Here is a 24,612-nt window from a genome sequence, read left to right on the forward strand (position 1 = left end):
AATTAATTAGATTGTGGCAATTATTACACATTGTATACCTATATCAAATCATCACCTTGTATAATTTGAATATATACAATCTTTCGTTGTCAATTAAGTATTTTTTAAAATAACTCGACTCAATTTTCTCATTTCACATGTCTGTATCTCACTTGGTTACTGGCTGAATCAAAATGGTGTTGTAAGTGCTGCAGCATTTTTGCCATCCAATGAGTAGAGCATCAACATGTGGTATTATATTTGGAGTCCTAGGAAGTAGGGTCTTCTGGAAAATTTCTAGGCATCAAAGGGCTGTGAGTAGATTCTTGACTTAAGCTTTCTGAGTCAGTTTTTCCACTTAAGAATTTGCATTTAGGTCCCAGAGGCTCTAGACTTCATCCCTGTGAAGTGTGAGGGGATAGAAAAACAGGGTTGGGGTGAGAGTTGTCATATGTAGGCCATGTGTACCCCAAGACAGAGAAAGCTCATCTGCAGAGAAGGATACGAATAAAACAGACAAATCAAGAGATGTAGAAAAGGAGCCTCTTCACTCCTAAGGTAGTGATAAGTTAACCATAGCCCCTGATTCCCAATTCCTTTCTTCAATCTCTGGTGCAGTCCAGATATATTTTCTGCTCTTGGGTTACATGAAATATCCATATATCTTTCTAGTAAACACCGCTATTCACTTAAGATACATTGAAAGTTTCTGTTTATTGCAATCAAAATACATCCCAGACAAAATCAAGCAATCAATTAATCATAGGAATCATTCAATTCTCAATAGTCATCCCAGATCTTTTCTTTTCTTCATTTCTAGATTGTCTTCATAGTCAATTGTAGATTTTCCCACCAGTTTACATTCTTCCCAAGTTTTGAAGAAGCAAATGCAATCATTTTTATTTCCCGGTTTATATTACTTCTGATCAGATTTTCTATAGTTTGGAAGTTTTGCTTCTGAAATACTTCTGAAATATGAAAGCCAAATATGCTAATTTTAACAATACAGTACTGGTCCATACTTAGCCTTCAATAAATAGTAGTAAATTGATTCATTTTTACTTCTTTTCCCAAGTCTTTCATGTGGCTCAAACTTTGTATTGTTGGGTAATACATTTCTGGTTTCAAGGTGGGTATTGACCTGGTCTCTGCTTCTAAATACCTGTTAGAATTGGTGCAATAAATCTATCAACCACCTGAATTCAGATACCATCAGTATATTTCAAATTTCTTATCTCTTTTTTACTCATCTTCTGTGGAGAAGTGCAACACAGTCTAGTGCAGAAAAACTTAGGGCTAGATGAAGATTCATTTTAATGGGGAAGATATGAGTTGTGCTGTTTAATTAAAGATATAGTTTAGATCTCTAGTGCTCCTCTAAATTAAATGCCGTATAGTCACTTAGTATAAAAGTCAATTGGATAACCAGGGTCAGACCTAAAGTAGACTGGCTGTCGCTGCCAGGTGTAAAGCCCATGGGGTTTCCACTTCCTTTGGAAGAAAGCACCCTCCTGTTACTACTATTTGATAGCCCTGCCAACAGCTCTAGAAGCTGCAGCCAGGTGATTAGTGGTACCTTAGGGTAGCCCCTGCATAGCTGTTACATGTAATTTAGGCAAGAATATGGCCTCCTTAAGTCAGAGCTTTCCTAATGCCTTTACGTGTTCTTTTTTTTTTAAAAAAAAAAAAGACATAATACTAGTTTATACAATTATAAGTGACTTATGTATAACAATGTGAATATACTTAACACTATTGAACTGTACACTTAAAATGCTTCAGATGGTAAATTTTATGCTATGTGCATTTTACCATAATTCTTTTAAAAAGAAAAAAAGTGGCTTGTGATCTTTTTCTTACCTGTGGTTTTCCTGAAGCCACAGGCAAATGCCTATGTAGGCTAAAATGGTTCATTTGGTTTTAAATTTATATTAAAAGTTTTCTTAAATTAACTGCATTCTACCACTCACCTTAATGTTGAAGATTCTCAAACATCTAGTAAATATCCCTGCCTTCCTCCTGTTCGATTTCTCTCTATGAACATTGATCAAGCATTGGTGTATCTGAGACTAGACAGAGGAATGAGAAGGAGGCTTCACTCTCTGCCCTCAAGGAAATGCAGACCGGTTGGGATAACTGACAAGCAAATACTGGACAACAATTCTGAGAAAGATGTCTGCACATGATGCTTAGGAAATCCAGGAAAGGATATCCAGCCAATTCTGGAGTTGGGGTAGAGAGCAGACATGCAGGGCTCACCATGACGTCTGAAGGAGTAGCTAAATGAAGAAAGGGGAGCAGGGCATTGCAGACAGAAAGAACAACATCTAAAAAAAATACAAAGCATCTGGAGAGGGGGCATAAAATATTGCAAATAATTTTGTATCTTTGGTAAGTAGTATTTGTATGAGAAGGAATTGGGCAGAGGATAGGAAAGTGGGGGAAGTAGCAAGAAATAAGGCCTGACAAATAGTCGGGGTCCGATCCTTGAATGCCATGTTCAAAAGATTGAACTGTGCCCTAAACCTTCCCCAAAATGTTTGAAGAAGAACCTTAGAAACAATGTAAACAAGAAATTCCATTAGATTGTGGTTTAGAAATATCACTTTGACAGCGCTGTTGAAATGAATAAAATGAAAAAGCTGGATGACTTTCCAGTAATTCAGGAGAGAAGTGACAAAAGTCTGAACCAGAGCTGTGGGGCTGGAGGAGAGGAGAGGGAGTTGAGCAATACAGGGGTGATTAGATATGAGAGGAGTGAGGAGGGAGAAGGAAGGGTCAAGAAGAAGTAGCATTTTAAATGCTACACTGAAGATTTGTTCATTTCACTCTATGTAAATTCCCTTCACCCAAATAACTGTAGTTAATAACTATGCTCAGTGTTGATGGTTGAAGTGAACTGATGCCTACAAGCTACTTTGAAATACGATGGATTGATAGAAGGCTAGATGGATTGATATGTGATAAAGCAGGCACATCACAAATGATAGTTGTAGAATCTAGGTGGTGGGTTTATGGGTATTCACTGTACAATTCTTTCAATTTTCCTACAAGACTGATACTTTTCAGAATAAAATATGAGGTAAAACGTTGTTCCTATTGTTCTTTATGCAGTGTAAAGGAGTTATAATATGCCTTATTATGCAAAACAGTTATAATTTGAATAACATGAAACCTCATCACATGCACTGCTTCAATAAAATATAGCATTTCAATACTGTGGTCGTATTTATAAACTAGTGGATATTTTACTTCAATCTGTTGGATTTGTGAGCCATGTTTTTTTTCTTCTCCAAATTAGCTAGTATATTTGCAGGTAAATGACCAGAAAAACCATATATTGCTGTAAACATCAACAAATAAAATATATGCAGTATTGCTTACTCCAGAGTATGTTATTTCACTTAGAAACTGGTGTAGTTGACTTTGGGTACTATGTGTGGGAAATGGGGAGAGGGTACTAATTATATCCTAGAGACAGATAAATAAACAAAGAATTCATGATTTTTTTTGTGTGTGTGAGCAGGGCAATGATTGTGTCCTTAAACAAAGTAGACAATCCGGGAAAAAAAAAGAGTAGATAGGGAATGGGCGGGGGGAGGCAGAGAGGATTATTTTAGGTTTTACATGCTGAGCCTGAAGTGTTGCAGACAGTTGGACATATGGTTTTGGAACTCAAGAGAAGGTTCTGTGCTGGAGATGGGGAGTCATTAAAATATACCAGTGAGTCATTGGAATATATCCAGATGGTGATGTAGATGAGACCCTGGGAGAGGGGGGCAGAGTGTAAGAAAAGACGACATAGTTAGGACTCTGAGAAACATTTCAAGAAAACAGAGAAGTGGAACCTCACTTTGCTCACTTTGAGACTAGGAAGATATGTCCAGGTAGGTAGGGAGAGAGGAAGAGAGAGAGAGAGAGAGAGAGAGAGAGAGAGAGAGAGAGAGAGATCATGGATCTGAGAGGAAAGAGCCAATCAGAAGGAGGAAGTAGAGGAGTGATAGTGATTCATAGGGTCAGGTGCTCCCCAGAGTTCAAGTGATGTTAAGGCTAAGTAGTTACTACTGGCTTTGGTGGTTGTAAGTAATCAGAAATCATGGTGAGAACAGTTTTGGTGAAGAGGTGAATTATAGTGTAATGAGAAGTTTACAAGCAAATAGGACGTTAAGATGTGGATACAACAACTGTAGGTTATTCTTTAAAGAAGTATGGCTATGACAGGTTAAGTAGCTTTTTTGTTATGGTCAGAAGAACTCAAATATGTCTGAGGGACAAGCTCCTTGGAAATAAATTAAACAAATAGAGGAGAAGGGGTAATAACTGGAATGGTTGTGAAGAGAAGGGACTCTAAGGCCAGGTGGAGGGTCTGGGCTTGGATGGGTATAGAGAGACCTTCCTGCTCCTTCCACTGAGATGGGAGAAAGAAGGTGAGGATAGGTGTGACTAAGTTCCTTTTCTGAGTAGGGAGAGAGGATGGGCAGGAAGGTGAAGAAGCTCAGTTACCGGCATCTCATTTGTCCTGTGAGGTACATTATGAGGTCATCAGGCAAAAGTAATAGGGAGAGTGATGGGGTAAGGGACTTATGAAGAGAATAATAGAGAATATATGGAATTGCAAGCAGGAGGAGAATAGAACATGGAAGGAAATGTTGGCCATCAGAAGGCACAAGTTGGGTAGTGTTTTCCAAGAGCTCTCAGTAACCTAAATATAGAAGGTGTCTACCTAGCCATTTCCATTCAGATAAGCTTGTGAGCTCTCAGCTGCCTTCTGCTCTGGGTTAAAGCCTCATTATAGGCAGAATGTACCTGGGACTGATACCTTTTATTTTGCAAAGAAATTTTTCACCTCTACAAATTACAAGAAATAAACAACAACAATGACAACAACAAATGTGTTTAAACATGTTATTCCTGGAAATCCAATTTGAATTACTGCCTATTTTAATGTTTTGATATTAGCATCATAGTCAGATTGACCCCCACAACAGTATGACCACCAAAGCTGGGCATGATCTAGTATGTATACTACATTTGATAGCTTGTCTCCTTGGGCAGGTTGTGTATTCTGCTTCTAGAAGGCTGACTGTTCCCAAGATAGACGTTGCCAAGTCTAACCCTAGCCCCTAGCTCCTATGTACTCAAGTGAGAGGAAAGATGTCACAGCTTTAAATCAAGATCACAATATTGACCTCTTTGTTTCCCACTGTTCAACTGTCATCTCAGTGTTCTGCTTTCAGGATTGGAAAAATCGCCTCCAGTCCTGATCTCTACTATTTCAAATGTGGTTCAAGATAGGAATCAACCTACGGTCAGCCTCTGGTATGGGTCTTTCTGTGTGATGCTTCCTTTTGATACTGTGTTTCTCATTCTGAATTGATCTCAACCTCAATTTCAGCAGCAAGTCTCTTTCTACAATCCCTAGCTTGTAGAGATCCTACAGGTAAGCAATTTCTGGAAAGACACTGCATCTTTCCAGAGTCACTGCACTCAAGTGACAGAACTCCTTGGAAGCTAAACCAGACCTCACTCGGTTTCCCACAAAATAAGATAAAAAATTGTTTTCAGAAACAGTTTGTGAAGTATTGAGTCAATTCAGAATCAAATTCCCATATTATTTCTAACATTTCATCTCAACTTTGAAAATGACATTCTTTATTTAATACAATTCTTTAGATTCAACCAAGTCATTCAGACTGAATGGCTTCACTTCTCTGTCCCCTGTTTATGTAATGGTGCTCCCCAGGGTCTTAGTCAACACATATTTATTGAGGACCAACTTGAGCTTGTCATTGGTGATAAAGAGGTGAATAAATTCTAGTAACTGTCATCAAACACACTCGTAGTTTGGCAAGAGACAAGATAACAGTTAATATATAGCAGCAATTCTCAAAATATAGCAAACACACTAATCAACTGGAAGGTTAGATTGTTTAGCCCATCCTTAGATGTGGGGGAGTTGAGGAGGTGCCAGAGAATGGCGGTGAGTTGATGCAAAAGATGTGAGAACTACACTTTGAGAAACACTGAAAGAGGATATGTAAGGGTTGCAATAAAGCTATTGACTCCGAGTACTCTGGGAACCACAGAGGAGCTGACTGTCTCCATCAAAGTAGGTGGTAGAGGTGGGGGAGGCTGAGGAGAAGTTTTATGGAATAACTTCACTATCTCCCCTCACATGGCCTGTGAGGATGAAGTGCCCCCTTTTGGCCCTTTGTCTCTAAAACCTCTTCTAAAATATGTTATATTTGATCTGTATTGTGCACCCTTCTGTCTTATGTGTTTTTATGTTTTCTTTTTACTAAACAATTGTACTGTCGGCAACTTTGTGGGATTTGTCTCTCTCTTCCTATTTCTAGACATGTTGTAATCAAGTAGTGGTTTCCTTCAAGACTGAGTTTCCCACACTAAGCTCCTTATTTCTGAATTTCAGTTGCTCCATATGCTTTTTTGCCTTTAGAAAACAAGTTCTTTTTCTTAACTCCAAACTGAAAATTCCATTTTTACTTCTCCAGTCATTGAATGTATTGTTTGCTTCAGTCAGTTTGAAAGAAAGAGATGGGATTGTGGAATTGGACTGCAAAGGAAGTGTCCAACTAAGAACAAAACATTTTCTTTCTAGAAATCTATTAGCTTTCATGGACATGAGTTTGTAGTTTTTACTCTTGGAAATTTTGCTGAGAGAAGACTACACAAGCAGACCTGTTAGAGCAGTTGATGATAAATGTGTATGAAAGGTTATCAATAGACAACTTAGCACCTTAACATTTATTTCTTTGAATTTGCACTTTGATGTGGAGAAAGCGTAAAATGTATCACATGCAAATCTTTATGTAGTCTCTTATGTAAGTCATCACTGAGAAATGAGAAATGATGTCAATCTCTGATTTTTTTTTCTTTTCCTTTATCCAATGTATTATTTCCCTCAAATTGAAATGTTGATATATAGGAACAAGACTTGTGTCATGTTGTCAGGGAAGAGAGATGTGAAAAATTTGTCATGCATTTTACAAAAGAAGATGCCATGAGCTGAATTGTGTCCCCAACAAAATTCATACGTTCAAGCCCTTACCCCCATTGTGACTGCATTTGGAGATCTGACTTTCAGGAAGTATAATAATTGATGTCAAATGAGATCATAAGGGTATGGACCTAATCTGATAAGATTGGTGGCCTTATAATAAGATCTTTCTCTCCACGAGCACACACAGAAAAAAAAGCTAAGTAAGCACTCTGCAAGAAGACTGCTGACTGCAAACCAGAAAGGGAGCCCTCACCAGAACCCGACGATGCAAACACCCAGATCTTGGACTCTTAGCCACCAGAACCATAAGAAAATAAATTTCTGTTGCTTAAGTTATCCAGTCTAATGGTATTTTGTTATGGCAGCCCAAACAGACTAATATAAGACATGCTTACTGGCATCTGTGGATTTAGTCTCTAGTTCTGATTCTGCCACCTTTAGCTCTTGTGCTCTAAAAGTTTCAGGAGACCTCACTTGCCTTTCTGCAGATGAGAGGGTCAGACTGGCTGACTCCTAAGATCTTTTCAAATGTTTGAAATCTTTGATTCTAGTTATAACAAATGAAGTTCTTTATTGAAGATCATACAGTACCAAGCCTGAAGCAACCTTCAAGGCCTCTTTGCCTAACTCTCTCATTTAATGGAAGAGGAAACTAAGGCCTCAATAGATTAAATGATGTGGCTTTCCCAGTGTCACACAGATACTCTTGGCAATGCCTAGAAGTGTAGTCTTGTTTGTTCCTCTGCCTATTACACTGTTCAGTGGGTTGTCAGTAGTTAAATAAGAGTAATATTTTCCATAGTGGACCTATTTCACTGGGGAGATGTTAATGAGCTGGAAAATCCTGAGCTTTTCAGAATACAGATATTTTTTATTATTGTGTTTGATTTATGATAAAAATATTCTGTAAATGTTTTCTTTTGAAGTTACCTATTATTACACCTAAGTATTTTTCTGTAAATATCTATTAATAGTAGTGCCAATATGTACACATAGTAATTTTATTATGAATTCTGTATTTGAGAGTAACACATGCATATGGTAATCAAATAATACAGATGAGACAAAAAATTTCTTACCCACTCTTCTCCATTCCCAATTATATTTTCCAAAGACAACATCTTTTAGCTGTTACTTTAAAAATGTTTTTGAAGATTACCTTGATACATTTAGATAATGTACTTATTCCTGTACTCCTCCATAAATCAATAATTATACCAATAGACTTCCTATTAAGAAAGTCAAGACTTCTAACTCATTTACATTACTCTTACATCTTTGTCTTCCATGCCTAAGTTAGACATGTATATTTAGTTTATCTAAATCTTTGTAACTTTAAATAATATAAAATTCTATTTTTGTTGTTATTGCTTGTTTGTTTGTTTTTTGAGACAGAGTATCACTCTGTCACCCAGGCTGGAGTGCAGTGGCGCAATTTTGGCTCACTGCAACCTCCGCCTCCCAGGTTCAAGCGATTCTCCTGTCTCAGCCTCCCAAGTAGCTGGGACTACAGGTGCATGCCACCACACCCAGCTAATTTTTGTATTTTTAGTAGAGATGGGGTTTCACCATATTAGGCTGTGCTCGAACTCCTGACCTCAGGTGATCTATCCACCTCGGCCTCCCAAAGTGCTGGGATTACAGGCATGAGCCACTGCACCTGGCCAAAACTCCATTGTTTTGACAGATTTTCTTGATTCCTTTCTTTGTAAAATGAGTATGTCTATGTAAAAGTAGGACCTCTACTCTTTTTTCATTTTTCCTTTCCTGCTTCTACGTCCTCCTATTAGCTAAACTTTTGCTTTTACATTGTCAAGGTTAGCATTTACATTCCTTTCTGTAACCACGTATGTGTTTCCTATGCTTGTCCAGACCTTGACTTTAAATTTTAAAAACCAATTAAACAATGCTTAACATTTTCTCTTTAAAGAATGTTTTGGGACCCCAGATATTCTGTGCAAATAGATGTTTTGTAAAAACGGAAATTGGAAACTTGCCAGCTAGGCAATTTTGGATTAAAAATTGCATTTATTTGAATTATGATAGGAGATAAATGTCGCTATTCTGCACTTTCTTTTTTTAAATGACAGCATAATTAAATTGCCAGAAAGTATCATGAATATTTTTAATTTTTTAAAAAAGCGTGTTAATTTTTATTAAATCAGAATTTCTGGTTTAGTTCAAAAGATCCGATTTGACATTGCATTAAATTGTGTTTCTTTAGGAGTCTTGATACTGACTCTTTAACTGTTTTACTCACTGAATTTGGTAAAATTCTACTTTTAATATGTTTCTGCTGTGTGATGCTTAAAATTATTCCATGTAATTAATCAGAATCTTATCGTAAATCACGCTAGAGTCACACCAAAAATATTTTGTTATTGTTAAAAGCATTAAGTATGGTAGTTGGCTTGTGATGAAGGGAAAATCTTAATCCTAGTATTCTTCCTTGTACTGAATTCCGCTATGTCCAGTGGAGCTTGTAGGTTTCTGTGGGTTTTGGGTCAAGTGGGTCAATATTTTAAAATTATGATAATACCCCTAATACACTGTATTTTTTTGTGGTCATATTTTTCAGTATGGTTGCTAGGAAGTGTTTGTATAGCAGTGACTAAAAGTCTCTATGCCTTTTTGATGAAAATATATTCTTGACCTTCCTTGCCTATTTAGCATTTTATATCTTGCAGACATAAATCTTGGAGCTAACTTAGCCTCACACAGCTCTGTATATTTTCACTTTCCCAAGGGTAGCTATATCATGTCTGAGGTAAGAAGATCAATACAAAATAGGATTCTCTAAGTAAGGGCTAAACCAGCACCAAATATAGCCCTGACAAAGCATTTAGTGGCTTCCTGTTTGTGATATTCATCAACGCTACAATGCTGACTAATACCAGGATTTGAGCTCTGCAGAGAACTACATGGGAGCAAAGTATCTGAGATAGTCTTCATACTTGTCGTGGTGTCTGGAGCTTTTTATTTTTACAATGGATTGCAGTGGAATTCCCCTTTAAGACTCTTAACTCCCGAATGAATCACATTTCTCATTATGACAAAATTTATTATGAACTGGTATCACTATAGTTTCATGGTCTCTCCTAGATTACGAACTCCTGAAGAGCATTGATTATATTTATTTTCTTTATATCTTTAAGAGTATACTGCAGGATGTTTCTTATAAGTGAGATATTTGGCAAATGCTTATTTTCTGTCTGATAATGTGCTAAACTCTTTATATGCATCATTATTATTATTTTTTAAATTCTCAGAATAACTCCATGAGGTTTAGTCCTGTTTAACAGATGAGTAACTTAAGGAAAAGAGAGCTTAGGTCACTTGACCAAAGGCACACAGCTAGTTAAATGATGCAACTAGGATTGGTCTGTGCGCCTGAATTCTTCCAGATTGTCATGTAGTTGGACTCATACAGTATGTAGCCTTTTAAGATAGTTTCCTCCAGTTAGCAATATGCATTTAAGTTTTTGCCATGTGTTTTCATGGCTTGATAACTTATTTCTGTCTAGTGTTAAATAATATTTCATTGCCTCGACATACTACAGTTCATTTTATTCACTTACCTACTAAAGGACATCTTGGATGCATCCAAGTCTCAATAATTATGAACAAAGGTGTTATAAACACCCAGGTACAAGATTTGTGTGGACATACATTTTACCCATTTTCTGGGTAAATACCAAGAGATGAGATTGCTGGATCATATGGTGAGACTTATATTTAGTTCTATAACAAACCACGAAACTGTTCTATTTTTGCATTGCCATCAACAATGAATGAGAGTTCCTGTTGCTCCACATCCTTGTCAACATTTGGTGTTGTCAGTGTTTTAGATTTTGGCCATTCTTAGATGTGTGTAGTGGTATCTTGTTTTAATTTGTGATTCCCTAATGGCATGATGTTGAACATCTTTTCATATGTTTATTAGTCATTTGTATATCTTCTGTGGTATCTATTCAGGTCTTTGGCCTATTTTTTAACCAGGTTGTTCATTTCTTATTGCTGAATTTTAAGAGATTTTTGTATATTTTGGATAAGATTCCTTTATCAGATGTGTCTTTTGCAAATATCTTCTCCAAGTCTGAGACTTATCTTCTTATTCTCTTGACATTGTATTTTGCAGAGAAGAACTTTTAAAATTTAATGAAACATAACTTATTAATTATTTCTTCATGAATCATGCCTTTGGTGTCATATCTAAAATGCTATTGCCATATCCAAGGTCATCTAGATTTTGTCCTATGTTATCTTCCAGAAGTTTTACAGTTTTGTGTTTTACAGTTAGGTCTATTACTAATTTTGAGTTAATTTATTTGAAGGGTATACAGTCTATGTCTAGATTCATTTTTTCATATATGGATGTCCAGTTTTCAACCACTTGTTGAAAATACTATCTTTGCTCCATTGTATTGTCTTTGTTCCTTTGTCAAAGGTTCTTTGACTATATTTATTCAGGTCTATTTCTGGGCTTTCTATTCTGTTCCATTAATCCGTGTGTTTTATTCTTTCACCAATACCACACTGTCTTGATTACTGCAACTTTATAGTAAGCCCGGAAGTCGGGTAGTCTCAGGCTTCCAACACTGTTCTCCTCCTTCAATATTATGTTGGCTACTCTGGGTCTTTTGCCTCTTGAGACAAACTTTACAATCAATTTATTGATATCCACAATATAACTTGCAGGGATTTTGATTAGAATTGCATTGAATCTGTATATCAATTTGGGAAGAACTGACACCTTGACAATATTGAATCTTCCTATTTATAAACATGGGCTATTTCTATTTATTTGATTTCTTTCATCAGAGTTTTGTAGTTTTCCTCACATAGACCTTGTACATATTCTGTTAAATTTAGAACTAAATATTTAAATTTGGGAGGAGTTAATGTCAATGATAATGTGTTGTAAATTTCAAATTTCACATGTTCCTTGTTAGTGTATGTAGAAAAGTGATTGACTTTTATATGTTAATCTTGTGTTCTGCAAACTTGCTATACTCGCTTTTTAGTTTCAGAAGGTTTTTTGTTGTTCTTTTGAATTTTTTCTATAGATGATGAAGTCATCTGTGAATAAAGACAGTTTTCTTTCTTCCTAATCTGTATACCTTTTATTTCCTTTACTTCTCTCATTGCTTTAGCTAGAACCTCCAACATTATTTTGAAAATAAGGTGAAAGGGACATCCTTGCCTTGTTCTGAATTTACCAGAAAAGCTTAGAGTCTCTCACCGTTAAGTGATGTTAGCTGTAGGTTTTTGGGTTTTTTTTTTTTGTAATGTTCTTTACTAAGTTGAGGAAATTCCCCTGTATTTTTAGTTTGCTGAGAGGTTTTTTCATGATTGGGTATTAGATTTACCAAATATTTTTCTGCACCTATTGATATGATCATGTGATTTTTCTTCTTTAGCCTGTTGATATGATATATTACATTAATTGATTATTGACTGTTGCCTTGCACGCCTGGGTTAAATCTCACTTGATCATGATGTATAATTATTTTCATACATTGTTGAATTCAATTTGCTAATATTTTGCTGAGGATTTTTGCAACTATATTCATGTGAGATGTTTGTCTGTAGTTTTCTTTTCTTGTAATGTCTTTGTCTGGTTTCAGTATTAGGGGAATGTCTGCCTTATGGGATTAATTAGAAAGTACTCTCTTTGCTTCTATTTTCTGGAAAAGGTGGTAGAGAACTGGTATACTTTCTTCCGTAAATGTTTGGTAGAATTTACTGGTGAAGTCTTATGAGGTTGATGCTTTCTGTTTTGGGAGGTTCTTAATAATTATTAATTTAATTTCTTTAAAAATATAGGTCTATTCAAATTGTTGATTTCTTCTTGTGTGAGTGTTGACATATTGTGTCTTTTAGAAACTGGTTCATTTCATCTAGGTTGTCAAATTTGTGGGCATAGAGTTGTTCTTACTATTCCTTAATTGTCCTATTAATGTCCTTTGGAGTCTTCAGTGATGTATCCTCTTTCATTTCTGATACTAGCAATTTGTGCCTTCTCTCTTTTTTTCTTAGTTAGCCTAGCTAGAGATTATTAATTTTATTAATCTTTAAAAAACCAGCTTTGGGTTTTTGTTGATTTTTATTATTAATTTTTTTTTACATTCCATCAATTTCTGCTCTAATTTTTATTATTTCTTTTTTTTTGCTTACTTCAGATTTTGTTTGTTCTTCTTTTTTTGAGGTGGAAACTTAGGTTACTGATATTTGGATCTTTCTTATTTTCTAATACATACATTAGATGCTATATATTTCCTTCTTAGCACTTCTGTCACTGTATCACATGAATCTTGATAAGTTATATTCTCATTTAATTCAAAATAGTTTAAAATTTCCTTTTTGATCCATGTGTTCTTTAGAAGTGTGTTGTTCCTTAGTATTTTGAGATTTTTCCATTTATCTTTTTGTTATTGATTTCTAATTTAATTCCATGATGATCTGAGACCATGCATTATGTAATTTCTATTCTTTTACATTAATTAAATTAAACATTAAATTCATTTCCTTTTAATTGTGTTTTATGGTCTAGAATGTGGTCTATCTTGGTGAACATTCTATCTGAGCTTGAGAAGAATGTTGTATTCTTCACTTGTTGGATGAAGTAGTCTATAGAGGTAGATTATATTCAGTAAATTAGTACAGAACTCCAGTTTGATGTTTTTTTTCTCCCAGCATTCCAAATATTTCACTTTGCTCTCTTCTTGCTTGCATGGTGTGTGAAGAGAAGTCTGATGTAACTCTCATCTTTGCTATTGTATATGTAAGCTGTTTTTTTTTTTTTCTCATCTCTGGTTTCTTTCAAGATTTGGTCTTTATTTTTATCTTTTTTAAAACTTCAATATAATATGCTGCAATAGACTAAATGTGTCCCTCCAAAATCCATATTCTGAAACCCTAATCTCAATATATTAGGTATTTGGATGTGGGAACTTTGGGGGTAATTTGATCATAAGGTTTTAACGCTCGTGAATAATATTGGTATCCTCATAAGAAGAGGCCAGGGAACTAGCTAGCGCTAGCTTTCTTCCACTATGTGAGGATATAATGAGAAGATGGCAGTCTGCAATCTGGAGAAGGCTTTCACCGGAATCTGACCGTGCTATCACCCTTATCTCACTTTCAACAACCAGAACTATACAAAATAAATGTTTGTTCTTTAAACAATCCAGTTTGTGGCATTTTATTATAGCAAGTTAAACTAAGATATATGCCTAAGTATAGTTTTGTTTTGTTTTTTGCATTTGTCCTGCTTGGTATTCTCTTTGCTTCTTGAATCTATGGTTTGGTGTCTTATATTAGTTTGGCGACATTCTGAGTCATTATTGCTTCAAATATTGCTTCTGCTCCTTTTTCTTTTTCTTCTTCTTCTGGTATTCCAGTTGTGGGTATATTATACCTTTTGTAGTTTTTCCACCGTTCTTAGATAGTCTATTTTGAGTTTTTCAGTCTTTTTTTGTTCTTTGTTTTTCAGTTTTGGAAGTTTCTATTGACATATTCTTAAGGTCAGAGATTCTTTCCTCAGCCTTGTATAGTCTACTAATGAGCTCATCAAAGACATCCTTTTTTTTTTATTATAGTGTTTTCCATCACTAAACTTTCCTTTTTATTGTTTCTTAGAATTTCCATCTCTCTGCTTCCATTATCCATCTGTTCTTGCATGTTGTCTGTTCCATTAATATGCCCTTAGCATATTAATCATACTTTTCTTAAATTCCTGATCTGATAATTGCAACATTTCTGTCATATCTGACTCAAATGCTTATTCAGTCTCCTCAAACAGTGTTTTTTGCCTTTTCGTGTATCTTGTAATTTTTTGTTGAAAGGTGGACATAATGTAATGAGAAAAAAGAACTGTGGTAAATAGGCCTTCAATAATATAGTGCTAAGGTATGGAGGTAGGAGAAGCATTCTATATCCTGTGATTAGCTTCAGTCTTTCGATGAACCTGTGTCCCTAAATTTTACCTGTACTTGTCAGTTATTTTTCCTCCCTTAAGTGGGACAGGATGGCTAAAGGGGGCTAGGTTCAGGTATTTCCCTTCCTCTAGATAAGTTAGGCTCTGCTAAGACTCTTGCAGGTGAGGCTCTGGTAAAATAGTTTCATCTGAGGGAGGCCTCATTAAGAACGGAATGCTCCTGTATGTTTTAAGAGGGTTCCTTTTCCCCTCCCCTAGCCAGAAGCAAGGGATTTTCCTCTAATACCTACTGTGAGAACCTGCTCAAGCTCCTGGAGGTAAAACTCACAAAAATGTGGAGGGTCCCCTATGGCTGAGTCCCCCTGGAATTTTTAACTCTCAGAGTTGTCTGCACTGAGCCTCTGGTAACTTGTCAATTACAGTTTGCCATAGGAGGTTCCTGCTCTAGTAAGTCACAATTCTCTATACTCGATTGTCTGTCTTTCCAGTTTTTGGGGCAGAGGTTTGCCCTGTGACCTCAATTCTCTGAGGGATCTAAGAAGAGTTGTTTATTTTTCAGTATGTTCAGCTTTTTACTTGTTATGATGGAGTTGTGACTTCTAATCTCTTTGCTTACTGGGGAAACAGAAGTCTGTCTAAACTCTTGATAACCATTTTGCCTCATGTCTCCCCACTGGTTGTTTATTGAATTGAATTCTCTGCTGTGTGGTGTCTTAATCTGGGTTCTTCAAGAAGGAAAGTCTGAGTTAATGCCTTATGTGCTATTATTTTAGTAGGAAGTTCAATTTCAGCAAGCAAGAGGTAGGAAAAAAGGGAATGAGATAAGGAAAGGAGAGCCAATATTGTGTGTTATGAAACTGGCCACTTCCTGGTATTGAGTTCAATTAAGGAAGCCTTTGAAAAGATCATATAAACAATTTTTTTTTTTCAGAATAGTCTGTGGGGTGGAGGTGGGACTAAGACTATCTGATGTCTCAGTCTTCCATTCATCAAAATTTCATTCCATGGTTTATCTCCCTTCCCCCACATTTCTGGGTTGCACACATGTTAGTTAAAAAAAAAAGTCTCACGGTGTCTTAGTTTTGGTTTCCCTGGAAGCAGGGCATGAATAAGGGGTTGGTGCAGGTGCAGATAGCTTATTAAAATGGTGATCCAGGAAGCAGGAGTAAGGGAGTTGGGAGGAAGAGTGCAGGAGAAAAATACAATATGAGTGCATTATTGAGGTTCCTACAGTAAGCAATAGGGGCTTCATTCCAGTACAGAATTCTTCTCAGAATTGTACATTCATAGGATGGGAGGCTGGGACATTAATCCACTATCTCCCATCCCCCACTTATTGGGAGTTGCCTATGGGGGCTATAAGTCTCTTCCCTTTCTGGGAAGTGCTTAAATATGCATTCACATGCTTACATGGACATCTGGGATTTTGGAGAAGGCTCCTAGCTTGAAAAGTAGGGATATTGAGATATCAGCATGAGTCTGTGCTTGTGTGCAACTGCCCACAACAGAGGTGGGCCAGAGAGATGTAACATAGATTATCTGATGCCTTGGGGAACAGGGAAGTGGTGGGGCGGATTGTCAGAGCAGTATTTCTTTTGTGGGATGGTGTGAGATTGTGTCTCCAGAATGGTGCTGACTTGCTGATTTCAGGGGACTCATATTGTTTGTATAGTCAGGGGTCCTGTTAAAATATTTGCCTGGGACTTCACATACCCTAGGGAAACCCTGCCTGTGTGAGGTATGTTGGAGTCATTCAAAGTTCACTGCAGTAGCTGCAGCTAGAACAACAGAAAAGTAAGACTGAGAGGACATATAGTGGCATATAGGAGGTAACCGATATAGGAGGTAACTGATATCCTTGGCTAAGTGCTTCTTCAGGAAAGTTTTTATAGAGGATTTTTAAAGTCTTTGTTTTTCTATATGAATAGAATAACGTTTGCAAAAATTTTATGAGTGAGTCCACATGTAGAGAGGCTTGCAAAATGTGGGTGCTGCAAATTCATTTTATTCTGATGTATATACTCCTCCTATTCAGAAGGGGGGTTCTGTTTCTTCAGTCCACCCTCTTGAACCTGGACCAGCAGATAACTAGCTTATGAGTATCTATATAAGAGAAGGTGCACCACTGGAGCTAGCCTTGTGACTTCCTTTGACTAATAGAACAAGGCAGAAGTAACATTTTGCGAATTCTGGGACCTGAGCCTTCAGTGGTTGTTCAGCTTCTGCTTTTATTGTCTACACTGAGGCCAACATTGAAGGAGGTCATTCTAGCCTATTGTAGGTGAGAGGCATTGGAGGAGAACTGGGGTTTCTGGGACCTGAGCCTTAAGTGATTGTTCAACTTCTGCCTTTATTGTTTACACTGAGGCCAATATTGAGGGAGGTCATTCTAGCCTATTGTAGGTGAGAGGCCATGTGGAGGAGAACTGGGGTACCCCCACTCATGGCCAGCACCCACTCCCAGCATGTCAATAAGGCTATGGGGAATCTACCATTCTGGCAGTCTCTCTCTCAATGCAGTCACAGAAGAAAGTCGAGGCAAAACTAGAGGTCACTGCACAGCCAAGCCACAGAATCATGAGAAATACTACATCGTTGTTTCAAGACACTATGTTTAGGTGTTTTGTTATACAGCAACAGATAACTAATCTAACATTAACAAAATCCTGATAGTCTTTGGAACCATTGGTATGCCTTAATGATATAGATGACTAAATTAAATGATGTGTTAATAAGTTAGCAAATACTAATAAGGTTTCATGTTGAGTTTTGGAGAGTTCCTCTTCAGTATTTAGTGAATGAAGAAACCACAAACAAGGAGTTGCTGTTCTGTGCCAAAAAAAAATGTAAGCTTATGAAAATTACACTCAGTGAAATAAAATGGCAAATAGTGCCTTAAGTAGTTTGTCTAACTATAACTAAAAAGAACATTTTATATGTATGAGCCCATGGCTTATGGGAAAAGAAGTGACTGTCATAATGTCCTTGTGTAAATGGTACAAGTTTGTACTCTAATTCTAAATTATTTTGTGGATCACAGAAGTTACTAACACTTGCTAAAAGGGTTTGAGGGAAGGGGGCTCTGTTTTCTAAGTAGGAACTGAGTTCAGTCTGTGGTGTGCTGAAGGGGTTCAGAAACTGTCAATGATAGGAAAGGGGAGGAGAAGCCTAAGACAATAGATTCCTTATCTTTATCCCTTTGCTTGTGTCTGTAATGTCAAAAGATTGAGAGATACCAAATTTCTTAATAATATTATAAAGGAAATCTCATAACCTGCCCTTTTAGCAGCAGAAATTTGAGTTTGATTATACAATGGAAAAAGAGATGTAGAACATTTTCACAGGATCCCTGAGTGAAAGAAATCTTTCCTGTATATTGTTTGGTACAGTAAGGCTTGTTCTTTTACCAATTGATAAACTATATCTAGATTACACAAATTGGTAACGCATCTATCTAACTTTTCTTTAGCCTGCATTGTGTATGAACATTGTGTTTTACAACAATTGAGCTGCAACTGAAAAATCCAAGAGCTTTCACACAAAAATCTGTACTTTCAGCATCTCTTGAAATTTGGATGCTCTGGCCACGGGTCTAGAGTGGGGCACAGCAACTACTTTAGACAGATCCCACATTCTCCAGTCAGTAGACTCCACTTACTACCCTATCAGTCTGGCTGCTGTAGGCATGTGTCAATCGTTATAGAATTATTTCAAAGGGGTCAAGAATCCTGGTAATCTGGATTTGACTATTTAAACAACAATAAATAGCTTCATTTCTCATAGGTGGAAAATAATCAGAAAAGTGATTTATTCATGAAATATCCACGTTAAAATAATTTCTCCTACTAAAAAACCTCAGTTCAGGCAGAATATTAATATGTTTAGATAAAAGGTCTTGTGTGTGTTCATAGCTGATAAAGAGATGCACTCAGTCTGAGGAGAGGAAGAGAGAAGAGTCCAGTTATTGACAGTGAAAAAACACCCATGTTTTATTTTTGGTATCCTCTGGGAATGAATATGTCTGTTTATTCTGAGCGAAGAACCAGAGACAGCCCTTTAAAAGAAGCAGCAAAGACAACTGACCTGGAAAGACTTGTTGAAAACACTTGTATATGTGTCCTCATCATTCAGCTCCTACTTATAAGCAAGGACATGTGGTATTTGGTTTTCTGTTCCTGTGTTACTTCACTAAGGATAATGGCCTCCAGCTCCATCCACGTCCCTGCAAAGGACATGATCTCATTTGTTATGGCTGCATAGTATTCTACGGTGTATATGTACATTTGCTTTACCCAGCCTGTCATTGATCAGCATTTAGATTGGTTCCATGTCTTTGCTATTGTGAATAGTGATGCAATGAACACATGTGTGCATGTATCACATAGAAGGGAATGACATACATTGGGGCCTTTTGGAGGGTGGAAGGTGGGAGGAGGAAGAGGATCAGGAAAAATAACTAATGGATACTAGGCTTAACACCTGGATGATGAACTAATCTGTACAATAAACCCCCATGACCTAAGTTTGCCTATGTAACAAACTTGCACTTGTACGCCTGAACTTAAAAGTAAAAAGAAAATGAGGTTGTATACCTCAAAGACAACCTGTGTGAATGATGATTAAAAAGAGGGGTACTACTCTACTCTCTACCCTCTCTCACTATACCTTAGCTTAATAGAACATCCTACAACTTTAACAGAACCCTATTAAAGAAGGTAGGGAACCCCAAGAGAGCTAATATTAAGTATTCCACAATCTCAGTGAAATGGTGCTTTATGTTTGAAACCGCTATAGACAATAGAGACTTTTAAAAAATACCTAGAATTTTGAACTGAGATTTATGTCTGTGATGTTGTCAAAGAATCTACTTATTTTAGGGGGTTAAATATATTCCAATAAGTACAGTTAGTTTGTGTGTTAAAACTATTTTTTGTCCTCTAATACTATTAAGCTTATAAAATATGCCCTGTGATTCTGAACTTGATTATTACACTGAATATTAGAGTCATGATCCCAAGAGTTAATTGCCTTCACATGTGTTCAGTCATTTGCTGCCAACTCTGTGTCTTTCTTTTAAGAGCACCCTTATGTCCCTCCTCACCAGCCAGGAATGTTTTCAGTGCTGTGCACAGGTAATGACTCTTTAAATTACTGCCATTCAGTCATCTTCTGGACAGGTTTTCGTTAAGAGTCAGCAAATGAGCAGCACCTTCAAGGACTGCTCTTCAAACTTGTGGTTCTCCTACTTTGTATGGATATAGTTTCCACTGGGAAATGTTTCTTGTGGTTCCAGGTTTCTATTTCAGGGCATTGAAATAGAGGCACATTATTATTCTTTCTTAAAACTTAGTTGAGAGTTCCAATGGAAATTTTATTAATACAATAAACCACATTCATTCATTCGTTTAGAAAATATATGTCAAATGGAAACTACGTGCCCAGGATATTAAATAAAATCCTCTAGCTTTTCTCTGGGAGTGCACGGTTTCCTGCGTGAGAGACAAATAAATGCATGCTTATAAAAGAGTGTGAAAGTAGAAACTGTGTAACATAGGATAAAAACTGGAGGGAGTTGGGAAGTCAGACTATGAAGTGGGTCAGAAAGCATTCTGAGTGAAGTGACATCCAAAGTGTGTTTTGAAGTAAGGAGTAGGAATTATTCAAGAGAATAAAGAAAGTGACCTGAATACCGCGTTAGGAAATTTGGACTTTACCTAGAACTGGATATAGTTCCATGTAACACCATTAAAGAATTCTAAACAAGAAAGAAGTTTGATATGAGTTCCCTTTTAGAATGAACACTTTGGTGACACATGTGGAGGATGAATTAGGACCAGTGCAAAGGCAGGAGAAAGGACATCTAGTAAGAAGTAGTTAAAATAACTTAGGTGATACAGCATGAGAGCCAGAACTAAAGCACTAGAAATAAGAACATCTACATATGTCTATCTATATATCTCTATGTATATGTATACACATAAAAGAATAGACTCAAAAGATATTAAGAATGAAGAGGATTCGTGTTCTGAGAACTGATTGTATGTGTGGGGTGAGGAAAAGAAAGGAGTCAAGGATGATTTCAGTTTTTCTGCTTGGGTGGCTGTACAACTGGATTATCTACAATATTGATGAATAAGGTGGAGGGGCAGATCTTAGGAGACTGATGACAAATGTATCTTTGGACTTTTTGACTTTGAAGGGCCAGTGGAACACTCAGAGATTCAATTATTTGGATATGTGGGTCTGTCAAATAGGGAACTAGCTGGGCTGGAAATAAATGTTTTAGAGTCTTCAGCACATGGAAAATAGCTAAAACCTTGAGAATATATGAGATCATTCAGGGAGTGTTTATAAAAAGGAAGAAGATTACCAATTACAAATTTATGGGGCACACTGACTTTTAAGGGATGATCATTTGAAGAGGAGTATGTAAAACCTTTTTCTAAAAACAAGCAACTACAAGGGCAAGAAGAAAACTAAGAAATGATGTGATCTGGGAATACCAGTCTATAACAATCACAAAACCATTCTTCTTAAAAATTTTAATTTCTGTTTATTGACTGAAAAATAAGCTCTCTAATATCATCATGTGTTCCATTCAATTTTAAGTTTCAAAATGCACATATTTTATCATCGGCATATTTTTATTATCAATAAAATTATGGGCCAGGTGCAGTGGCTCACACCCGTAATCCTAGCACTTTGGGGGACTGAGGCAGGGAGATTGCTTGAGCCCAAGAGTTTGAGACCAACCTGGGCAACATGACAAAACCCCATCTCTACAAAAATATTTTAAAATTAGCCAGGAGTGGTGCTGTGCAACTGTAGTCCCAGCTACTTGGGAGGCTGAGGCGGGAGGATCACCTGAGTCTAGGGAGGTCAAGGCTGCACTGAACCATGATCATGCCACTGCACGCCAACCTGGGCAGCAGTTAGAGTGTGACCCTGTTTCTAGGTAAATAAATAAATAAATAAAGAAGTAAAATTATGTAACTACGTGTGTCAAAAGAAGCATATTTCACTGATTCACTAATGGGTACTCTCTACTTGTTTTTTAAACTATGGAAATGATTATATGGGAGAGTGTATGTTTTTTAAACTACGGAAATGATTATATGGGAGAGTAAAGACACTCCCCAAATTCTTTGACACTCTTCCCATTGAGAGGTGGGAGTATAATATTGATGTCCCCCTTTTTTGAATCTGGGAGGGCTTTCTGTGTGCTTTGACAAAGAGTATGGCAGAAGTGAGGCTGTCCTGGATATTGGTAACTTCCACTTTCTGTGTCTTGGAATAGTCTATAGGACCCCTGAGCAATTATGTAAGAAGTCTACTACCCTGGAACTGCCATGCTGGAGAGGCTATTTGTAGGTGATTTGGCCAACAGTCCCCTTTCAGCCATCCTTATTAACACACTGGACATGTGAGTCAACCCATTTGGGATCTTTCATCTGCCAACTTAACACCACCAAGGGATCTTTGCTGATCCCAAGTGGAAGGTGATACTTATAGAAGTATTTTCTAGATTTGTTCTCTTGCAAATAAAAGCTATGAGTGCATCAGTAATTTCAATGCAAAGAACTGCCTGAATGCATCTATACTCAAAATGAAAATGTTCTGTGTGAACCAACAAACTAGATCTCACTTTGGTTGTCAGAGTTGACATGGAATAATTGCATCTTAATCCAAGGGTAAAGATTATCTTTTATGCTCACTGTCATCCTATCCCCTTGTGTAAGAAAGAGGAAGCCAGTCTGTGGCAGATGGAAAATACAAGGTACCCATGACACAGAGGCATCACTAGATTTCTTAAATTGGGACCAGTGTGCTTAGAGATTCTTATGTTTAACAAGCCAATACTTACTCTTTTGTCTTTAACTTTTATTAATTAATTTATTAAGGATAAATGTCCAATTGGATATCATAAAATATAGTTTTATTTTAGACTGTACATTTTTATTTCTCAATTAACACCTGAAGAGACAAATACTGGAATTACCATTTTTACAACTATCCTTCCATTTATACAATGGTGGGTTCATAAGGATGGAGTTTGTCAATGACGTTTGACAGCTGTAACAGTTCTGGTTCCTGTAATAAGAGCCTATATCTTCTGATGTCACATGCATATTCACATTGATGCTTCACATGGGAAGCAGGAGAACACTGCAAAAGTATGCTGCATGCATTGCTGCTTTTTTGCAAAGTGGTGAGAAACAAATTGGCACTAGGAATGTTTTGCCATGAATTTGGTGAATGGGAAAGAGAAGTAGAAACAGAAATGTGTGAAAAATATGTGAGGGAGTCAGTAAATAAAGGACTAAATAAATGCAATTTTAGAAGTGATAATCTTGGATACTTAGGCATGTTTTGAAGGAAATAAGGTGATATGACAAAAATGACAGGAGCTACTTGAGATAGGATGGTTGGGTCAGGCCCTCAGAGGATATGTAGCTGGGTAGGCAGAACCTGGGACTCAGCAGTTTGCACAGATGCTTTTCAAATATTTTTCTTCCCCTAGCAAGCTACCAACTTCTCATTTTCCTAGGCACATGCATGGACATCTAGTTAACCAACTCTTGACTGGCTGCATTTCGTGGTTAGATTAACGAGACACATTCTAGGAGTAATGTAATTAGTTGCACTGTTGGCTTACTCACTTTCTTTATCGATCATTTTTCAAAAAATAATGAATTTCCGAAAGATCGAATCAGGATAATGCAACAATTATTTTAGAAATGTAAAAAATATTTAGCAAGCGTTTACTGGATGTTTAGCACTGGCCTGAACACTCTATGTGTATTAATTTAGTTTTTACAATAGTCCACAAGATTGGTGCTACCAATATGTTTATGTTAGAGAAGAAACCAGTTAAGCCAAGAGAAGAAAATAATTTACCTCTTGTCATGCAGCTAGGAAGTAGAGGAACTGGGATACAAATGTCACAGTCAGACTACTTTCCATCACACTATGGACACTGTCTTTATAGAATAGCCATTTCATGTAGTTGAGACTTTGGTGGGATCATATCAGTTGAGAAATTTTTTCTATATGATGTAATTTTTTGAGGATGGCACTTTTTTAAGGGCAACTGATAATCCTTAAGTTGACCTTGGGGATTCAAAAGAAAATACAGATGTGCTTTTTTTTTTTTTTTCCAGAAAAACTACACTGAGGAAAACGTGTTATATCCAAGAAATATTCTGTGTAAACAGCTAATAAGTCAGAAAAAAAATGTTAACAGTAATTTAGCAGTAAATGGGATATTTGACCTGCAGCTCCCAGATGAATTCCCAAACGACATGAATAATTTATTTTAGGAAGATGAAATGATATGGGTTATGTAATGCTTGATGAGAAATTGCAGTCATAATCGGGGAAATTACTTCTACTTACCAGGGTCACCAGTGGAGGAAGGAGCTGGTCCCAGGATGTCATTTTCCACCTTGAGAATCTTGGCAGAAGCAGTAAGTGCCTGCTGTCCAGCTGTGATCCAACTAGAGTCGCTCAAGTTACCTTCATTTTCCAGAAGCTTCAAAGGCCGTTTGAATATCTAGCACCCAAATGGCCCCTGTGCTATTTTCCAAGAGGTTTTGCTCCAATCACATCTCCTTATCTCAGAGCTGCAGTTACATTTCCTAGATTTGCACAGATCCAAGGCTCTCCTGGAACT

The 24,612-nt window shown here is 36.8% G+C and overlaps 1 long non-coding RNA gene across 1 annotated transcript; it reads right to left on the bottom strand.

Annotated features, from left to right (window-relative positions):
- Positions 1 to 674: 674 nt before the first annotated feature.
- Positions 675 to 24,612, bottom strand: LOC135971393 (uncharacterized). The gene is made up of 3 exons (XR_010587544.1): positions 24,336 to 24,612; positions 19,023 to 19,161; positions 675 to 947 (listed from the first exon to the last, which is right to left on the bottom strand). It is a non-coding gene; the product is annotated as an uncharacterized lncRNA (long non-coding RNA).

Source organism: Macaca fascicularis, chromosome 6, assembly GCF_037993035.2.
Source record: "Macaca fascicularis isolate 582-1 chromosome 6, T2T-MFA8v1.1".
In the NCBI taxonomy this organism is placed as follows: domain Eukaryota; kingdom Metazoa; phylum Chordata; class Mammalia; order Primates; family Cercopithecidae; genus Macaca; species Macaca fascicularis.